General features: G+C 46.1%; 11 non-coding genes across 11 annotated transcripts; 6 read left to right on the top strand and 5 right to left on the bottom strand.

Annotated features, from left to right (window-relative positions):
• The first annotated feature begins 8131 nt into the window (after positions 1–8131).
• Positions 8132–8205, top strand: TRNAN-AUU (transfer RNA asparagine (anticodon AUU)). Its single transcript has one exon. It is a non-coding gene; the product is annotated as a tRNA-Asn (tRNA).
• Positions 8206–13568: 5363 nt separating this feature from the next.
• LOC134993445 (U5 spliceosomal RNA) lies at positions 13569–13684 on the bottom strand. The gene has a single exon (XR_010197240.1). It is a non-coding gene; the product is annotated as a U5 spliceosomal RNA (small nuclear RNA).
• Positions 13685–13959: 275 nt separating this feature from the next.
• On the bottom strand, positions 13960–14075 carry LOC134993440 (U5 spliceosomal RNA). The gene has a single exon (XR_010197235.1). It is a non-coding gene; the product is annotated as a U5 spliceosomal RNA (small nuclear RNA).
• A 274-nt stretch (positions 14076–14349) lies between these two features.
• On the bottom strand, positions 14350–14465 carry LOC134993444 (U5 spliceosomal RNA). The gene has a single exon (XR_010197239.1). It is a non-coding gene; the product is annotated as a U5 spliceosomal RNA (small nuclear RNA).
• A 286-nt stretch (positions 14466–14751) lies between these two features.
• LOC134993442 (U5 spliceosomal RNA) lies at positions 14752–14867 on the bottom strand. Its single transcript, XR_010197237.1, has one exon. It is a non-coding gene; the product is annotated as a U5 spliceosomal RNA (small nuclear RNA).
• A 270-nt stretch (positions 14868–15137) lies between these two features.
• On the bottom strand, positions 15138–15253 carry LOC134993441 (U5 spliceosomal RNA). Its single transcript, XR_010197236.1, has one exon. It is a non-coding gene; the product is annotated as a U5 spliceosomal RNA (small nuclear RNA).
• A 144-nt stretch (positions 15254–15397) lies between these two features.
• Positions 15398–15560, top strand: LOC134993427 (U1 spliceosomal RNA). Its single transcript, XR_010197226.1, has one exon. It is a non-coding gene; the product is annotated as a U1 spliceosomal RNA (small nuclear RNA).
• Positions 15561–16231: 671 nt separating this feature from the next.
• LOC134993460 (U1 spliceosomal RNA) lies at positions 16232–16395 on the top strand. Its single transcript, XR_010197254.1, has one exon. It is a non-coding gene; the product is annotated as a U1 spliceosomal RNA (small nuclear RNA).
• Positions 16396–16547: 152 nt separating this feature from the next.
• On the top strand, positions 16548–16710 carry LOC134993429 (U1 spliceosomal RNA). Its single transcript, XR_010197228.1, has one exon. It is a non-coding gene; the product is annotated as a U1 spliceosomal RNA (small nuclear RNA).
• Positions 16711–17381: 671 nt separating this feature from the next.
• Positions 17382–17545, top strand: LOC134993453 (U1 spliceosomal RNA). Its single transcript, XR_010197248.1, has one exon. It is a non-coding gene; the product is annotated as a U1 spliceosomal RNA (small nuclear RNA).
• A 152-nt stretch (positions 17546–17697) lies between these two features.
• Positions 17698–17860, top strand: LOC134993434 (U1 spliceosomal RNA). The gene has a single exon (XR_010197233.1). It is a non-coding gene; the product is annotated as a U1 spliceosomal RNA (small nuclear RNA).
• Positions 17861–18206: the final 346 nt, after the last annotated feature.

Genomic DNA, 18206 nt, shown 5'->3' with positions numbered 1-18206 from the left:
GGGATAGGGCTGGGGAGGGCCTCTGCTCAGGCACATCTCTGTCAAGTAAAGGAGATTCAACTGAGGCAGCACAAGGGAACTCTCATCTGGGGACAACAACTGCAGGGAGAACACATATTTTCAGATGAACATGGGAGGGCAGAAGGCTGCCTAATACTGAAGCACCCCCAAACAACAAACCAAATGCAACAACTAGTGCAAGCATTCCTGGGGGAAGGCCTGCAGCAGATGGATTTGCATATGGCGATGTCATCCAAGCAGTGGGTCAAAGTTGGCTTCAACCCTCGTCTGCATATGAAAAGAGAAAAGGGGCGTGCAGGGCATGGCGGCCTTTTGCGGCACTTGGATGACCCCTAGTTCACATTTCTTGCAGCAGCTGGGCACTGTAACAGCTCCAGAGCTGCTCTGTATGGCAAGTAAAAGGGTGTGGGCCCTGCAGCACTACCTGTAGTTCGCATTGTGCGAGACCCCTAGTTCGCATTAAACACCCCCACCCTCCTTCGGTGTGGGGCTCATGTTGGCCATGCCCCAGCCCCTGAAGCATTCACGCTGATTTCTTGCAGCAGCTGGGCACTGTAACAGCTCAAGAGCTGCTCTGTAAGGCAAGTAAAAGGGTGTGGGCCCTGCAGCACTACCTGTAGTTTGCATTGTGCTTTGGAAGGCACAAAGTAAGCAGACGGGAGGAGAAGTCAGGATAGTGCACAAGGGTATAGACGGGAGGGGCTCAAGAAAAAAGAAGTGGAAACAGACAGCAAACTAGGCTTCCAATGCACAATGCAAACTACAGGTAGTGCTGCAGGGCCCACACCCTTTTACTTGCCTTACAGAGCAGCTCTGGAGCTGTTTAATCACTCAATTGGATTTTTCTGCCAGCATAATTTTTCTCTTACGTCCTAGAGGATGCTGGGGACTCCGTAAGGACCATGGGGGATAGACGGGCTCCGCAGGAGACATGGGCACTTTAAGAAAGACTTTAGATCTGGGTGTGCACTGGCTCCTCCCTCTATGCCCCTCCTCCAGACCTCAGTTTACTACTGTGCCCAGAGGAGACTGGGTGCTTTTCAGGGAGCTCTCCTGAGTTTCCTGACAGAAAGTATATTTGTTAGATTTTTTTATTTTCAGGGAGCCTGCTGGCAACAGACTCTCTGCATCGAGGGGCGGAGGGGAGAGATGCACACCTACTTCTGTGAGTTGATAGGCTCTGCTTCTTAGGCTACTGTACAGCATTAGCTCCAGAGGGATCGGTACGCAGGTCTCACCCTCGCCGTCCGTCCCAGCGCCGCGCCGCCGTCCCCCTCGCAGAGCCGGAAGATAGAAGCCGGGTGAGTATGAGAAGAAAAGAAGACTTCAGAGGCGGCGGAAGACTTCATGATCTTCACTGAGGTAACGCACAGCAGTAAAGCTGTGCTCCATTGCTCCCATACACCTCTCACACGGCAGTCAGTGTAAGGGTGAAGGGCGCAGGGGGGACGCCCTGGGCAGCAATATAGACCTCTCTTTGGCAAATTAAATATATATGCAGCTAGGCACTGTATATATATATATAAGAGCCCCCGCCATTTTTTTACTATATTTGAGCGGGACAGAAGCCCGTCGCTGAGGGGGTGGGGCTTCTCCCTCAGCACTCACCAGCGCCATTTTCTCCACGGCACCGCTGAGGGGAAGCTCCACGGACTCTCCCCTGCTTATACCACGGTAGAAAGAGGGTCTTAAAGAAGAGGGGGGCACATAATTAGGCGCATATATATATGGAAATACAGCGCTACTGGGTAAACATAAAATTATTGTGTTTTTTTCCTGGGTCATATAGCGCTGGGGTGTGTGCTGGCATACTCTCTCTCTCTGTCTCTCCAAAGGGCCTTGTTGGGGAACTGTCCTCAGATAAGAGGATTCCCTGAGTGTATGGTGTGTCGGTACACGTGTGTCGACATGTCTGAGGTAGAAGGCTCTCCTAGAGAGGAGCAGGAGCAAATTAATGTGGTGTCTCCATCGACAACGCCGACACCTGACTGGATGGATATGTGGAATGTTTTAAGTGCTAATGTAAACTTATTACACAAGAGATTAGACAAAGCTGAAGCTAGGGAACAGTCAGGGAGTCAACCCATGCCTGTCCCTATGTCGCAGGGACCTTCGGGTCTCAAAAGCGCCCACTATCCCAAATAGTTGACACAGATACCGACACGGATTCTGACTCCAGTGTCGACTACTATGATGCAAAGTTACAGCCAAAATTGGCTAAATGTATTCGATATATGATTATTGCACTAAAAGATGTTTTGCACATCACAGAGTCCCCTGTCCCTGACACGAGGGTACACATGTATAAGGGAAAGAAACCTGAGATAACCTTTCCCCCCTCACATGAGTTGAACGAATTATGTGAAAAAGCTTGGGAATCTCCAGACAAAAAGCTGCAGATTCCCAAAAGGATTCTTATGGCGTATCCTTTCCCGCCAATGGACAGGATACGGTGGGAATCCTCCCCTAGGGTGGATAAAGCATTGACACGCTTATCCAAAAAGGTAGCGCTGCCATCCCAGGATACGGCTACCATCAGGGACCCTGCTGACCGCAAGCAGGAGGTTACCCTAAAGTCCATTTACACACATTCTGGTACCTTACTCAGACCGGCAATTGCGTCGGCCGGGGTTGTAGCGCGGTGGCAGCATGGACAGATACCTTATCAGCAGAGATTGAGACCCTAGATAAGGATGCTATGTTATTGACCATAGGGCATATAAAAGATGCTGTCCTATATATGAGAGATGCTCAAAGTGACATTAGTCTACTGGGTTCTAGAATAAACGCTATGTCGATTTCTGCTAGATGAGTCCTATGGACCCGGCAATGGACAGGTGATGCCGACTCAAAAAGGCATATGGAGGTTTTACCTTACAGGGGTGAGGAATTGTTTGGGGAAGGTCTCTCGGACCTAGTCTCCACAGCTACAGCTGGTAAATCAAATTTTTTGCCTTATATTCCCTCACAGCCTAAGAAAGCACCACATTATCAAATGCAGTCCTTTCGATCACAGAGAAACAAGAAAGTACGAGGTGCGTCGTTTCTTGCCAGAGGTAAGGGCAGAGGGAAGAAGCTGCACAACACAGCTAGTTCCCAGGAACAGAAGTCCTCCCCGGCCTCTACAAAATCCACTGCATGACGCTGGGGCTCCGCTAAAGGAGTCCGCCCAGTTGGGGGCACGTCTTCGAGTTTTCAGCCACATCTGGGTTCATTCGCAGGTGGATCCCTAGGCAATAGAAATTGTTTCTCAGGGTTACAAGCTGAAATTCGAAGAGGTGCCTCCTCGCCGGTTTTTCAAATCGGCCCTACCATCTTCTCCCCAGGAAAGGGAGATAGTGTTAAATGCAATTCACAAATTGTATCTTCAACAGGTGGTGGTCAAGGTTCCCCTGCTTCAACAAGGAAAGGGAAATTATTCTACCCTGTTTGTAGTCCCAAAACCGGACGGTTTGGTCAGACCCATATTAAATTTAAAATCCCTGAACCTATACTTGAAAAGGTTCAAGTTCAAGATGGAATCGCTAAGAGCGGTCATCGCCAGCCTAGAAGGGGGGGATTTTATGATATCTCTGGACATAAAGGATGCATACCTTCATGTACTCATTTATCCACCTCATCAGGCGTACCTAAGATTTGCGGTACAGTATTGTCATTACCAATTTCAGACGTTGCCGTTTGGTCTCTCCAGAATTTTCTCCAAGAATTTTCACCAAGGTAATGACGGAAATTATGGTGCTCCTGCGAAAGCAAGGTGTCACAATTATCCCGTACTTGAACGATCTCCTCATAAAAGCGAGATCAAGAGAGCAGTTGCTGAACAGCGTATAACTTTCACTGAAGGTGTTACAGCAACACGGCTGGATTCTCAATATCCCGAAGTCGCAGTTGGTTCCTACGACTCGTCTGACTTTGCTTGGGCATTATTCTGGATACGGACCAGAAAAGGGTTTATCTTCCGATAGAAAAGGCCCAGGAACTCATGACTCTGGTCAGGAACCTATTGAAACCAAAACAGGTGTCAGTGCATCACTGCACTCGAGTCCTGGGAATGATGGTGGCATCATACGAGGCCATTCCCTTCGGCAGGTTCTATGTGAGGATCTTGCAATGGGACCTACTGGACAAGTGGTCCGGGTCACATCTACAGATTCATCAGTTGATCACCCTGTCCCCCAGGGCCAGGGTATCTCTCCTGTGGTGGCTGCAGAGTGCTCACCTTCTAGAGGGCCGCAGGTTCGGCATTCAGGACTGGATCCTGGTGACCACGAACGCGAGCCTCCGAGGTTGGGGAGCAGCCACACAGGGAAGAAATTTCCAAGGTCTTTGGTCAAGTCAGGAGACTTGTCTTCACATCAACATCCTGGAGCTAAGGGCCATATACAACGCCCTATGTCAAGCGGAGACCTTACTTCGCGACCAACCAGTTCTGATCCAGTCAGACAACGTCACCGCAGTAGTTCATGTAAACCGCCAAGGCGGCACAAGGAGCAGAGTGGCGATGGCGGAAGCCACCAGAATTCTTCGCTGGGCGGAGAATCATGTAAGCGCACTGTCAGCAGTGTTCATTCCGGGAGTGGACAACTGGGAAGCAGACTTCCTCAGCAGACACAACCTACATCCAGGAGAGTGGGGACTCCATCAGGAAGTCTTCGCACAGATTGCAAGTCGGTGGGGACTGTTCCAGATAGACATGATGGCGTCCCGCCTCAACAAAAAGCTACAGAGGTATTGCACCAGGTCAAGAGACCCTCAGGCAGTAGCTGTAGACGCCCTAGTGACACCGTGGGTGTTCCGGTCGGTCTATGTATTTCCTCCTCTACCTCTCATACCCAAGGTGTTGATAATAGTAAGAAAAAGAGGAGTAAGAACAATTCTCATTGTTTCAGATTGGCCGCGAAGGACCTGGTATCCAGATCTGCAGGAAATGCTCACAGAAGATCCGTGGCCACTTCCTCTAAGACAGGACCTGTTGCAACAGGGGCCCTGTCTGTTCCAAGACTTACCGCGGCTGCGTTTGACGGCATGGCGGTTGAACGCCGGATCCTAGCGGAAAAGGGTATTCCAGATGAGGTCATTCCTACGCTAATAAAGGCTAGGAAGGACGTGACATCTAAACATTATCACTGTATATGGCGAAAATATGTTTCTTGGTGTGAGGCCAGGAATGCTCATACGGAAGAATTCCACCTGGGCCACTTCCTTCACTTCCTACAAACTGGAGTGAATTTGGGCCTAAAATTAGGCTCTATTAAGGTTCAGATTTTGGCCTTATCCATTTTCTTTCAAAAGGAATTGGCCTCTCTTCCTGAAGTAAGTACAAACTTTTGTGAAGGGAGTACTGCATATTCAGCCTCCTTTTGTACCTCCGGTGGTCCCTTGGGACCTTAACGTGGTGTTAAGGTTATGGTTTGAACCACTTAAAATGGTGGAGTTTAAATATCTCACTTGGAAGGTGGTCATGTTATTAGCCTTGGCTTCCGCTAGGCGAGTGTCGGAATTAGCAGCTTTATCACATAAAATCCCCTATCTGGTTTTCCATATGGATAGAGCGGAATTGCAGACCCGTCCTCAATTCCTGCTAAAAGTGGACTCATCCTTTCATATGAACCAACCTATCGTGATGCCTGTGGCTACGCGTGACTTGGAGGATTCCGAGTCCCTTGATGTGGTCAGGGCTTTGAAAATTTACGTGGCCAGAACGGCTAGAGTCAGAAAAACAGAAGCACTGTTTGTCCTGTATGCAGCCAACAAGATTGGCACCCCTGCTTCAAAGCAGACTATTGCTCTCTGGATCTGTAACACGATTCAGCAGGCGCATTCTATGGCGGGATTGCCGTTGCCTAATTCAGTCAAGGCCCATTCCACTAGGAAGGTGGGCTCTTCTTGGGCAGCTGCCCGAGGGGTCTCGGCACTACAGCTGTGCCGAGCTGCTACTTGGTCGGGTTCAAACACCTTTGCAAAGTTCTATAAGTTTGATACCCTGGCTGAGGAGGACCTCCTGTTTGCTCAATCGGTGCTGCAGAGTCATCCGCAGGAGCCCGTTTGGGAGCTTTGGTATAATCCCCATGGTCCTTACGGAGTCCCCAGCATCCTCTAGGACGTAAGAGAAAATAAGATTTTAAACCTACCGGTAAATCTTTTTCTCGTAGTCCGTAGAGGATGCTGGGTGCCCGTCCCAAGTGCGGACTACTTCTGCAAGACTTGTATATAGTTATTGCTTACATAAGGGTTATATGTTAGTTTTCATCGGTCTTGGACTGATGCTATGTTGTTTTCATACTGTTAACTGGGTAGTATATCACAAGTTATACGGTGTGATTGGTGTGGCTGGTATGAATCTTGACCTTGGATTAACAAAAATCCTTTCCTCGTACTGTCCGTCTCCTCTGGGCACAGTTTCTCTAACTGAGGTATGGAGGAGGGGCATAGAGGGAGGAGCCAGTGCACACCCAGATCTAAAGTCTTTCTTAAAGTGCCCATGTCTGCTGCGGAGCCCGTCTATCCCCCATGGTCCTTACGGAGTCCCCATCATCCTCTACGGACTACGAGAAAAAAATGTTACCGGTAGGTTTAAAATGTTATTTTTTTCTCTGCAACCCACTGCTAAATTGTGCTTCCTAGCTGTTTTTTATAAAATCACTTAATTAAATCTAACTCTGATTATGTCAGAGAAGGCCAGGTACCCTACACCATAAGAGGGGGTTTGAAATTTTGACTTGTCTACTTAAAGATCACCAAAATCTGATCACAAGGTCAATTACATCCCTGGGTGGGATTGAACCACCAACCTTTTGGTTAATAGCCCATGTAAGTGAAAGAGATCCTGAAGCACTCACTCATCATGGGAAAGTACCAATGTGTTTCTTACAAAAATTCTCCAGATTATTGACTTTTTAAAGTTTTTCTAGGAAACGTTCTAGATGAATGCTTATTAGCCTTTGTCAGTATCTACTTTTGCAAGGTGTCTATGTGGCGCAATCGGTTAGCATGTTTGGCTTTTAACCAAAAGGTTGGTGGTTCAATCCCACCCAGGGATGTATTTGACCTTGTAATCAGATTTTGGTGATCTTTAAGTAGACAAGTCAAAATTTCAAACCCCCTCTTATGGTGTAGGGTACCTGGCCTTCTCTGATGTAATCAGAGTTAGATTTGATTAAGTGATTTTATAAAAAACAGCTAGGAAGCACAATTTAGCAGTGGGTTGCAGAGAAAAAAAATTATGCTGGCAGAAAAGTCCAATTGAGTGATTAAACAGCTCTTCATTTTCTGATTTTATGTTTATGCTAACAAATTTGCTCTCTGAAAAGTGTCCACAAAGCCAAGTCTCTGATTAACACCTTTGTAGGAATGGTTTTTCACCTATTACTGAATTAAACTTGCTTCATTGGAAAGGCAGCAAGATGCATCCTCATTTCAATGTCTACTGAAATAATACAGGTTGACACCAGGAAACATAAACGTCACTGCATCCTTGCTGCTTCCTCATGGGGAAGTCTGTTTAATGTGAAAACAAGGTGATATCTAATCAGCACACAGGTAAGGAATTAAGAAAATCTTTCTTTATGGGTGAAGATGTTTCTCAAAAAATTGTTGCACCAAAGCATCATTGAAATTCAAGTGGAAAGATGATTTTAATATATCACTTGTACATTTTGTACTGCTCTTCTGGTGACAATGTAGTTTGTTTTTGTCAATTACCATTTTAATAATAGGGTAAAGAAAATTAAGTGGATTTTTGAAAGAAAACAATACTGTCAATAAACTATTAAAACAAATTAAAATGGTAAAAGTTATTGTACTTTAAGTAAAAATAAAAGAGCCAAAATATCAATCCCAGTTTTGGATTACTTTAATTAACAAAAAACAATGCATATAGCAGAAGATAGTTTCAATCTGCCTACCTCTGGGTTATGGGCCCAGCATGCTTCCGTTGCAGTACTCTGCTGCTTATGTAAGTGCAAGAGATCCTGAAGCACTCACTCATCATGGGAAAGTAGCAATGTGTTTCTTACAAAAACTCTCCAGATTATTGACTTTTTAAAGTTTTTCTAGGAAACGTTCTAGATTGATGCTTATTAGCCTTTGTCAGAATAAACTTTTACGAGGTGTCTCTGTGGTGCAATCGGTTAGCATGTTTGGCTATTAACCAAAAGGTTGGTGGTTCAATCCCACCCAGGGATGTAATTGACCTTGTGATCAGATTTTGGTGATCTTTAAGTAGACAAGTCAAAATTTCAAACCCCCTCTTATGATGTAGGGTACCTGGCCTTCTCTGATGTAATCAGAGTTAGATTTGATTAAGTGATTTTATAAAAAACAGCTAGGAAGCACAATTTAGCAGTGGGTTGCAGAGAAAAAAAAATTATGCTGGCAGAAAAGTCCAATTGAGTGATTAAACAGCTCTTCATTTTCTGACTTTATTTTTATGCTAACAAATTTGCTCTCTGAAAAGTGTCCACAAAGCCAAGTCTCTGATTAACACCTTTGTAGGAATGTTTTTTCACCTATTACTGAATTAAACTTGCTACATTGGAAAGGCAGCAAGATGCATCCTCATTTCAATGTCTACTGAAATAATACAGGTTGACACCAGGAAACATAAACGTTACTGCATCCTTGCTGCTTTCTCATGTGGAAGTCTGTTTAATGTGAAAACAAGGTAATATCTAATCAGCACACAGGTAAGGAATTAAGAAAATCTTTCTTTATGGGTGAAGATGTTTCTCACAAAATTGTTGTCCCAATGCATCATTGAAATTCAAGATGGAAGATGATTTTAATATATCACTTGTACATTTTGCATTGCTCTTCTGGTGACAATGTAGTTTGTTTTTGTCAATTACCATTTCAGTAATAGGGTAAAGAAAATTAAGTGCATTTTTTAAAGAAAACAATGCTGTCAATATACTATTAAAACAAATTAAAATGATAAAAGTTATTGTACTTTAAGTAAAAATAAAAGAGCCAAAATATCAATCCCAGTTTTTGATTACTTTAATTATAAAAAAAAAATGCACATAGCAGAGGATAGTTTCGATCAATCGACCTCTGGGTTATGGGCCTAGCATCCTTCCATTGCACTACTCTGCTGCTCATGGAAGTCCGAGAGATCCTGAAGACTAAATTGATTAAAGGCCTAAAAGTACTGGACTATAAGGAAAGACTTACTAGGCTGAATATGTATACACTAGAAAAGAGGTGCCTAAGAGGAGATATTATTAATATCTTCAAATATGTAAAGATACATAACAAAGAGTTATCAGAGGAATTATTTATTAAAAGAACACGTGGTCACTCGCTGCGACTGGAGGAAAGTTCAGAACGCAATGGAGGAAAGGGTTCTTAACTGTTAGGGCAATCAGGATGTGGAATTCCCTGCCAGGGAAGGTGGTAATGGCGGACTCTGTAATTGGATTTAAAAAAGGAATGGATACATTTCTGAATGAAAAAGCTATCCAAGGTTATAATACTTAAAATATCAACAAGGTTAATCCGGGGGTAACATGAGTTATAGTAGCTAACTAGTCATAAAACATTATTCAGCAAGTATGTAGAATCATCACAACTTAAAACAGGTTGAACACGATGGGCAATTTGCCTCTATTCAACCTCAAAAACTATGTTACTATATGTTACTATATTACTGTAGTATACAGAACACCACAATGCAATGAGCAGTGATAGTGAGCACTGATGAGGATACTAGAACTGACACTGAGCAGCAAGATGCAGCACTGGACTATTAGTAATGTACTGTAGTATGCTGAGCACCACAATGCAGCACAAGACAATGAGCAGTGATACTGAGCACTGATGAGGATACTACTGAGAACTGACACTGAGCAGGAGAGACACACTACTAGTATTACTGAGCAGCAATAAGTAACCACTGATACTGAGCACTGATATTGAGATTTCCACTGAGAGAACATAGCCACGTCCTCTCCGCTCTCTCTTCAATGCACGAGTAAAAATGGCGGCAACGCGCAGCTCTATATATAATATCCGAATCTCGCGAGAATCCGACAGCGGGATGATGACATTTTCCCTTGTTCAGGTTTTCCGAGTCAGGCGGGAACAACCGAGCCTGCCTCAGACCAGTGTAAACAACGTGGAGTTCGTGGGGAATTCGGTTCTCGGAGAACCGAACCCGCTCCTCTCTACCTTATACCCATCAATTTTTTTTATTTTCAATCTAAGCCCCTGCAGTTTTCTGTAAGCATCTGCTTCGCTATCATGATCAACAAGTCACAAGGGCAAACACTCAGGGCTTGAGGCATAGATCTTTGGACCAGCTGCTACAAGCATGGCAGAGGTGTCACTATCACTGGTGACACCCAGAGAGGTGGCGAGGGAGATTGTAATGCAGTGCGTGCAAATAAGCAGCGCAATGGTAAAAAGGAGGCATGATTTCATAGGTAGGGGCGTGGCCTGGTGGCCTGAATCTACATTTTGTTGCTCCGGGTGTCCCGGGGGTTGGGGGCTGCACCCGGGGACTAGTGTGTAAGCGGTGCTGGCTCCTGCACAGTGACAGGGCATGGCCACCCAGTATGACACCTCCCTTCTTGACCATGCTGTAATTGCAGTCGCACTGCAGTTCAGCGTGATCATAAACAATGGTGTAGCCTCCTGCTGGTGCAGACTGTATGTGCGCGCAGGAAGCCGCCACCATTTTTGTGATCACAGCGGCTGAATGTGATGTCATACAGCCGCTGTGACCACGCCCCCTGTGTCTCCTCCATTGCAGACCCCATTTTGAAGCCTTGCCCCCGCACTGCTCCATCCCTGACTTGGAAATGGAGTGTTGCTGACCCCCCTCTCCCCCCCTGCCCCGATTGACAGGCAGAGGCGATCGCATGCAGGCACATGCATATGCTCTTAGCAATTTTTGCAGTTGGATCGCTTATTGTGATTGCAATCCAACCTGAATCAGGCCCTATTACCTATCACAATGCGCTGCGGGCAGTACAAAATTGGGTTAATATAGGAGAAAAACCCCCAGACCTGTGCTCCTTAACTGTACCTGGTGGCTAGTGGAGCGGCTGCCCAGTAATCAGTGTCCACCCCAGTGCGCACACGGCCCACCCCCTATGGCCACGCTCCCCTTTATCAGCGGCCTCGTGATCCGGAAGGGCGGTGTGTGTGTGTGACTGACCTTAGGAAGAAACCGGAGCCTCCGCTGCAGTGACCCAGCAACCAGGGCACGGGAGTATACAGCGCCGCTGGGAGTGATGAAGCTGCAGTAAAGATGTCTATTAGACCTAGCCTGCTGCAGCCCTTGTAGATTATCATAAAACAAGTTCTTCTTTTCTTGTCAAAATTAATAGCTAAGAATAGGCTGCCTGAGGCAGGCCCCTGTTAAGTGGCCTGCTACTGAAGGCACCAACTACAAACTGAGCTCCCTGTTCATGGAAGCGGGGTTATAGAGGAGGATGCGCTGAGCATCTTGGGAACAGTCAAAAGCTTTGAGCCGGTTGGTGCCTCAGATCAAGATCCTACTCTACACCCCAATGTGAATCCTTGTGGAGTCCAGTGTACCCCACAGAAGAAATTAATGTGTCACACCCATTGGCAGCAACCTAAGAATAGCTGCTGACGGGCACAATTGAGAAAGGAAGGGGGGGGGGCATTTGAATCCAGCACATAGATGCAATTCAAATATGTAATTTGTACCTTCCTATTTTAAAATATAATGGATGAACCTCACCCTGTGAGAACAATCTTCATGATCAAGAGATCTAATATGTAAAATAAGTATGAGTTGGGATAGGGCTGGGGAGGGTGGCAGCTCGGGCAGCCCCTCCCCCGTCAAGTTAAGGAGATTCAACTGAGGAAGCACAAGGGAACTCTCGTCTGGGGACAACAACTGCAGGGAGACCACATCTTTTCAGATGAACATGGGAGGGCGGAAGGCTGCCTAATACTTAAGCACCATCAAATATCAAACCATATCCAACAACTAGTACAAGCATTCCTGGGGGAAGGTCTGCAGCAGACGGATTTGCATACGGTGATGTCATCCAAGCAGTGGGCCAAAGTTGGCTGGAACCCTCATCTGCATATAAAAAGAGAAAAGGGGCATGCAGGGCATGGCGGCCTTTTGCAGTGCTTGGATGACCCCTAGTTCGCATTAAACACCCCCACCCTCCTTTGGTGTGGGGCTCATGTTGGCCATGCCCCATCCCCTGAAGCATTCATGCTGATTTCTTGCAACAGCTGGGCACTGTAACAGCTCCAGAGCTGCTCTGTAAGGCAAGTAAAAGGGTGTGGGCCCTGCAGCACCACCTGTAGTTCGCATTGTGCGTTGGAAGGCACAAAGTAAGCAGACGGGAGGAGAAGTCAGGATAGTACACAAGGGCATCCTTTTTTCTTAGTCCATAGAGGATGCTGGGGTCACATTAAGAACCATGGGGTATAGACGGGATCCGCAAGAGACATGGGCACTTTAAGACTTTCAAAGGGTGTGAACTGGCTCCTCCCTCTTTGCCCCTCCTCCAGAATCCAGTTATAGGAACTGTGCCCAGGGAGACGGACATTTCGAGGAAAGGATTTATTGTTAAACTAAGGTGAGCATCTTACCAGCTCACACCTTAAGCATGCCGCAGAACGTGGCATTCAACAGAACACAAGCCAACGGCATGAACAATTGCAGCAAAAAGCTGACCAGAACCGTAACACAACATGTGTATAACCACAAGTAATAACTGCAGACACAGTATGGACTGGGACGGGTGCCCAGCATCCTCTACGTACTAAGAGAAAAGGATTTACCGGTAGGTATTAAAATCCTATTTTCTCATACGACCTAGAGGATGCTGGGGTCACATTAAGAACCATGGGGTTATACCAAAGCTCTTGAACGGGTGGGAGAGTGCGTACGACTCTGCAGCACCGAATGACCCAACTTGAGGTTATCATCAGCCAAGGTATCAAACTTGTAAAACTTAGCAAAAGTGTTTACTAAATAGCTGCTCTACAAAGTTGCAATGCCGAGACTCCCCGACCAGCTGCCCAGGATGAACCCACCTTTCTAGTAGAATGGGTCTTCACCTAATTCAGTAACGGCAATCCTGCCGTGGAATGAGCATGCTGAATCTTACCACAGATCCAGCGCATAATGGTCTGCATGGAAGCAGGACACCCAATCCTGTTGGGAGCATACAGGACAAACAGAGCCTCTGTTTTCCTAATCTGAACCGTTCTGGTGACATAAATTTTCAAAGTTCTGACCACAGCCAGAGACTTTGACTCAACGAAGGTGTCAGTGGCCAAAGACACCATGTGGAAAGATGAACCACCTTTGGCAGAAATTGATGACGTGTCCTCAATTCTGCTCTATCTTCATGAAAGATCAAATAAAGGCTCTTGTGATACTGCATGGTTTGTACTGTTTTCCATGTGCTCCCAGATCTTTCAAGCAAGTAGCATGGTCAAGAAAGTTCTGTTTGAAAAGAAACAAACATTTACTGTCATTGTTATGCAAATAAACTTACATTAAAGCTAACAAGAAAGCACACTCGTTCTGTCTTTAAACTGATAAAAGAAACCCCAATAATATGGGGCATGCAAAAATTGAGATAAAACTCAGTTTTGCTCCTCTCCACGGAAATCTTTAATAAAAGGCGAAATATTTGTTAGTTCTGAAGAGAAACCAGAGCATGACCAAGATTCCACCTGTCGCCTGAGTGCCATGCCAGCAGTTCTCATTCAGCTCAAAGTGAGCACCCAATTTGAATGAAAGAAAGCAGATTTCTCACCAGGCTTCCCCTTGCTATAAACATGGTTTGTACTCTTTTCCATGTGCTCCCAGATCTTTCAAACAATTAGTGTGGTCAAGAAAGTTCTGTTTGAAAAGAAACAAACATTTACTGTCATTTCTATGCAAATGAGCTTACATTAAAGCACACTCGTTCTATCTTTAAACCGATAAAATAAAACCCCAATAAGATGGGGCATGCAAAAATTGAGATAAAACTCAGTTTTGCTCCTCTCCACGGAAATCTTTAGTAAAAGGCGAAAGATTTGTTCGTTCTGAAGAGAAACCAGAGCATGACCAAGATTCTACCTGTCGCCTGAGTGCCATGCCAGCAGTCCTCATTCAGCTCAAAGTGAGCACCCAATTTGAAAGAAAGAAAGCAGATTTCTCACCAGGCTTCCCCTTGCTATAAACATGGTTTGTACTCTTTTCCATGTGCTCCCAGATCTTTCAAGCAATTAGTATAGTCAAGAAAGTTCTGTTTGAAAAGAAACAAACATTTACTGTCATTTCTATGCAAATGAGCTTACATTAAAGCACACTCGTTCTATCTTTAAACTGATAAAAGAAACCCCAATAAGATGGGGCATGCAAAAATTGAGATAAAACTCAGTTTTGCTCCTCTCCACGGAAATCTTTAATAAAAGGCGATAGATTTGTTCGTTCTGAAGAGAAACCAGAGCATGACTAAGATTCCACCTGTCGCCTGAGTGCCATGCCAGCAGTCCTCATTCAGCTCAAAATGAGCACCCAATTTGAAAGAAAGAAAGCAGATTTCTCACCAGACTTCCCCTTGCTATAAGCATGGTTTGTACTCTTTTCCATGTGCTCCCAGATCTTTCAAGCAATTAGTATGGTCAAGAAAGTTCTGCTTGAAAAGAAACAGACATTTATTGTCATTGTTATGCAAATAAACTTACATTAAAGCTAACAAGAAAGCACACTCGTTCTGTCTTTAATCTGATAAAAGAAACCCCAATAATATGGGGCATGCAAAAATTGAGATAAAGCTCAGTTTTGCTCCTCTCCACAGAAATCTTTAGTAAAAGGCGAAAGATTTGTTCGTTCTGAAGAGAAACCAGAGCATGACCAAGATTCCACCTGTCGCCTGAGTGCCGTGCCAGCAGTCCTCATTCAGATCAAAGTGAGCGCCCAATTTGAAAGAAAGCAGATTTCTCACCTGTCTTCTCCTTGCTATAAGCATGGTTTGTACTGTATTCCATGTGCTCCCAGATCTTTCAATCAAGTAGCATGGTCAAGAAAGTTCTGTTTGAAAAGAAACAAACATTTACTGTCATTTCTATGCAAATGAGCTTACATTAAAGCACACTCATTCTATCTTTAAACCGATAAAAGAAACCCCAAAAAGATGGGGCATGCAAAAATTGAGATAAAACTCGGTTTTGCTCCTCTCCACGGAAATCTTTAGTAAAAGGCGAAAGATTTGTTCGTTCTGAAGAGAAACCAGAGCATGACCAAGATTTTTATCTGAAAATATGTGTTCTCCCTGCAGTTGTTGTCCCCAGATGAGAGTTCCTTTGTGCTGACTCAGTTGAATCTCCTTTACTTGACAGGGGGATGCTCGAGCAGCGACCCTCCCCAGCTCTAGCCCAACTCCTACTTACCTGCCAGGTGAGATACTATGATCATGAAGGTGCTTCTCCCAGGGCAAGGCTCACCCATTGCACTCTGGGTGTGCTGCTTCTGCGATTTCCCCAAATGTGGGAAACTTGACTGCATAATTTGTGTTTCCCCTGGTCGGCTCTCGTATAATTCAGATCTCTTTGTCTCAGGTCTCTCTCCAGCCTAGTTTGCTGTCTGTTTCCACTTCTCTTTTCTTGAGCCGCTCCCTTCTATGCCCTTGCGCACTATCCTGACTTCTCCCGTCTGCTTACTTCGTGCCTTCCAACGCACAATGCAAACTACAGGTAGTGCTGCAGGGCCCACACCCTTTTACTTGCCTTACAGAGCGTCTCTGGAGCAGTTACAGTGCCCAGCTGCTGCAAGAAATCAGCTTGAATGCTTCAGGGGCTGGGGCATAGCCAACATGAGCCCCACACCGAAGGAGGGTGGAGGTGTGTAATGCGAACTAGGGGTCATCCAAGCGCCGCAAAAGGCCGCCATGCCCTGCACGCCCCTTGTCTCTTTTCATATGCAGACGAGGGTTGAAGCCAACTTTGACCCACTGTTTGGATGACATCACCATATGCAAATCCATCTGCTGCAGGCCTTCCCCCAGGAATGCTTGCACTAGTTGTTGCATTTGGTTTGTTGTTTGGGGGTGCTTCAGTATTAGGCAGCCTTCTGCCCTCCCATGTTCATCTGAAAATATGTGTTCTCCCTGCAGTTGTTGTCCCCAGATGAGAGTTCCCTTGTGCTGCCTCAGTTGAATCTCCTTTACTTGACAGAGATGTGCCTGAGCAGCGGCCCTCCCCAGCCCTATCCCAAATCATACTTATTTTGCATAGGCGATACCATGGTCATGAAGATTGTTCTCCCAGTGTGAGGTTCATTCATTGCATTCTGGGTATGCTGACCCCTGTGATTTCCCCAAATGTGGGAAACTCGACTGCATTATTTGTGGTAGTGGGGGACTGTGTTTGTGCTTTCCTCTGGTCAGCTCTGGTAAAAATCAGATTTCTTTATCTCAGATCTTCCTCTAGCCTTGTTCTTCTTTCGAGAGTTCCCTTGTGCTGCCTCAGTTGGATCTCTTTCACTTGACAGGGGGGTACCCGAGCAGCGACCCTCCCCAGCTCTAGCCCAACTCCTACTTACCTGCCAGGTGAGATACTATGATCATGAAGGTGCTTCTCCCAGGGCAAGGCTCACCCATTGCACTCTGGTTGTGCTGCCCCTGCGATTTCCCCAAATGTGGGAAACTTGACTGCATAATTTGTGTTTCCCTTGGTCGGCTCTCGTATAATTCAGATCTCTTTGTCTCAGGTCTCTCTCCAGCCTAGTTTGCTGTCTGTTTCCACTTCTCTTTTCTTGAGCCGCTCCCTTCTATGCCCTTGCGCACTATCCTGACTTCTCCCGTCTGCTTACTTCGTGCCTTCCAACGCACAATGCAAACTACAGGTAGTGCTGCAGGGCCCACACCCTTTTACTTGCCGTACAGAGCAGCTCTGGAGCAGTTACAGTGCCCAGCTGCTGCAAGAAATCAGCTTGAATGCTTCAGGGGCTGGGGCATAGCCAACATGAGCCCCACACCGAAGGAGGGTGGAGGTGTGTAATGCGAACTAGGGGTCAGCCAAGCGCCGCAAAAGGCCGCCATGCCCTGCACGCCCCTTTTCTCTTTTCATATGCAGACGAGGGTTGAAGCCAACTTTGACCCACTGCTTGGATGGCATCACCATATGCAAATCCATCTGCTGCAGGCCTTCCCCCAGGAATGCTTGCACTAGTTGTTGCATTTGGTTTGTTGTTTGGGGGTGCTTCAGTATTAGGCAGCCTTCTGCCCTCCCATGTTCATCTGAAAATATGTGTTCTCCCTGCAGTTGTTGTCCCCAGATGAGAGTTCCCTTGTGCTGCCTCAGTTGAATCTCCTTTACTTGACAGAGATGCGCCTGAGCAGCGGCCCTCCCCAGCCCTATCCCAAATCATACTTATTTTGCATAGGAGAGACCATGGTCTTGAAGATTGTTCTCCCAGGGTGAGGTTCATTCATTGCATTCTGGGTATGCTGACCCCTGTGATTTCCCCAAATGTGGGAAACTCGACTGCATTATTTGTGGTAGTGGGGGACTGTGTTTGTGCTTTCCTCTGGTCAGCTCTGGTAAAAGTCAGATTTATTTGTTTCAGATCTTCCTCTAGCCTTGTTCTTCTTTCGAGAGTTCCCTTGTGCTGCCTCAGTTGGATCTCCTTCACTTGACAGGGGTGTGCCCGAGCAGCGACCCTCCCCAGCTCTAGCCCAACTTCTACTTACCTGCCAGGTGAGATACTATAATCATGAAGGTGCTTCTCCCAGGGCAAGGCTCACCCATTGCACTCTGGATGTGCTGCCCCTGCGATTTCCCCAAATGTGGGAAACTTGACTGCATAATTTGTGTTTCCCCTGGTCGGCTCTCGTATAATTCAGATCTCTTTGTCTCAGGTCTCTCTCCAGCCTAGTTTGCTGTCTGTTTCCACTTCTCTTTTCTTAAGCCGCTCCATTCTATGGCCTTGCGCACTATCCTTACTTCTCCCGTCTGCTTACTTTGTGCCTTCCAATACACAATGCAAACTACAGGTAGTGCTGCAGGGCCCACACCCTTTTACTTGCCGTACAGAGCAGCTCTGGAGCTGTTACAGTGCCCAGCTACTGCAAGAAATCAGCTTGAATGCTTCAGGGGCTGGGGCATAGCCAACATGAGCCCCACACCGAAGGAGAATGGAGGTGTTTAATGCGAACTAGGGGTCATCCAAGCGCCGCAAAAGGCCGCCATGC

The sequence above is a fragment of the Pseudophryne corroboree genome, unplaced genomic scaffold (assembly GCF_028390025.1).
Source record: "Pseudophryne corroboree isolate aPseCor3 unplaced genomic scaffold, aPseCor3.hap2 scaffold_1279, whole genome shotgun sequence".
Classification (NCBI taxonomy): Eukaryota; Metazoa; Chordata; class Amphibia; order Anura; family Myobatrachidae; genus Pseudophryne; species Pseudophryne corroboree.
This window is presented reverse-complemented; position numbering and strand designations above follow the sequence as displayed.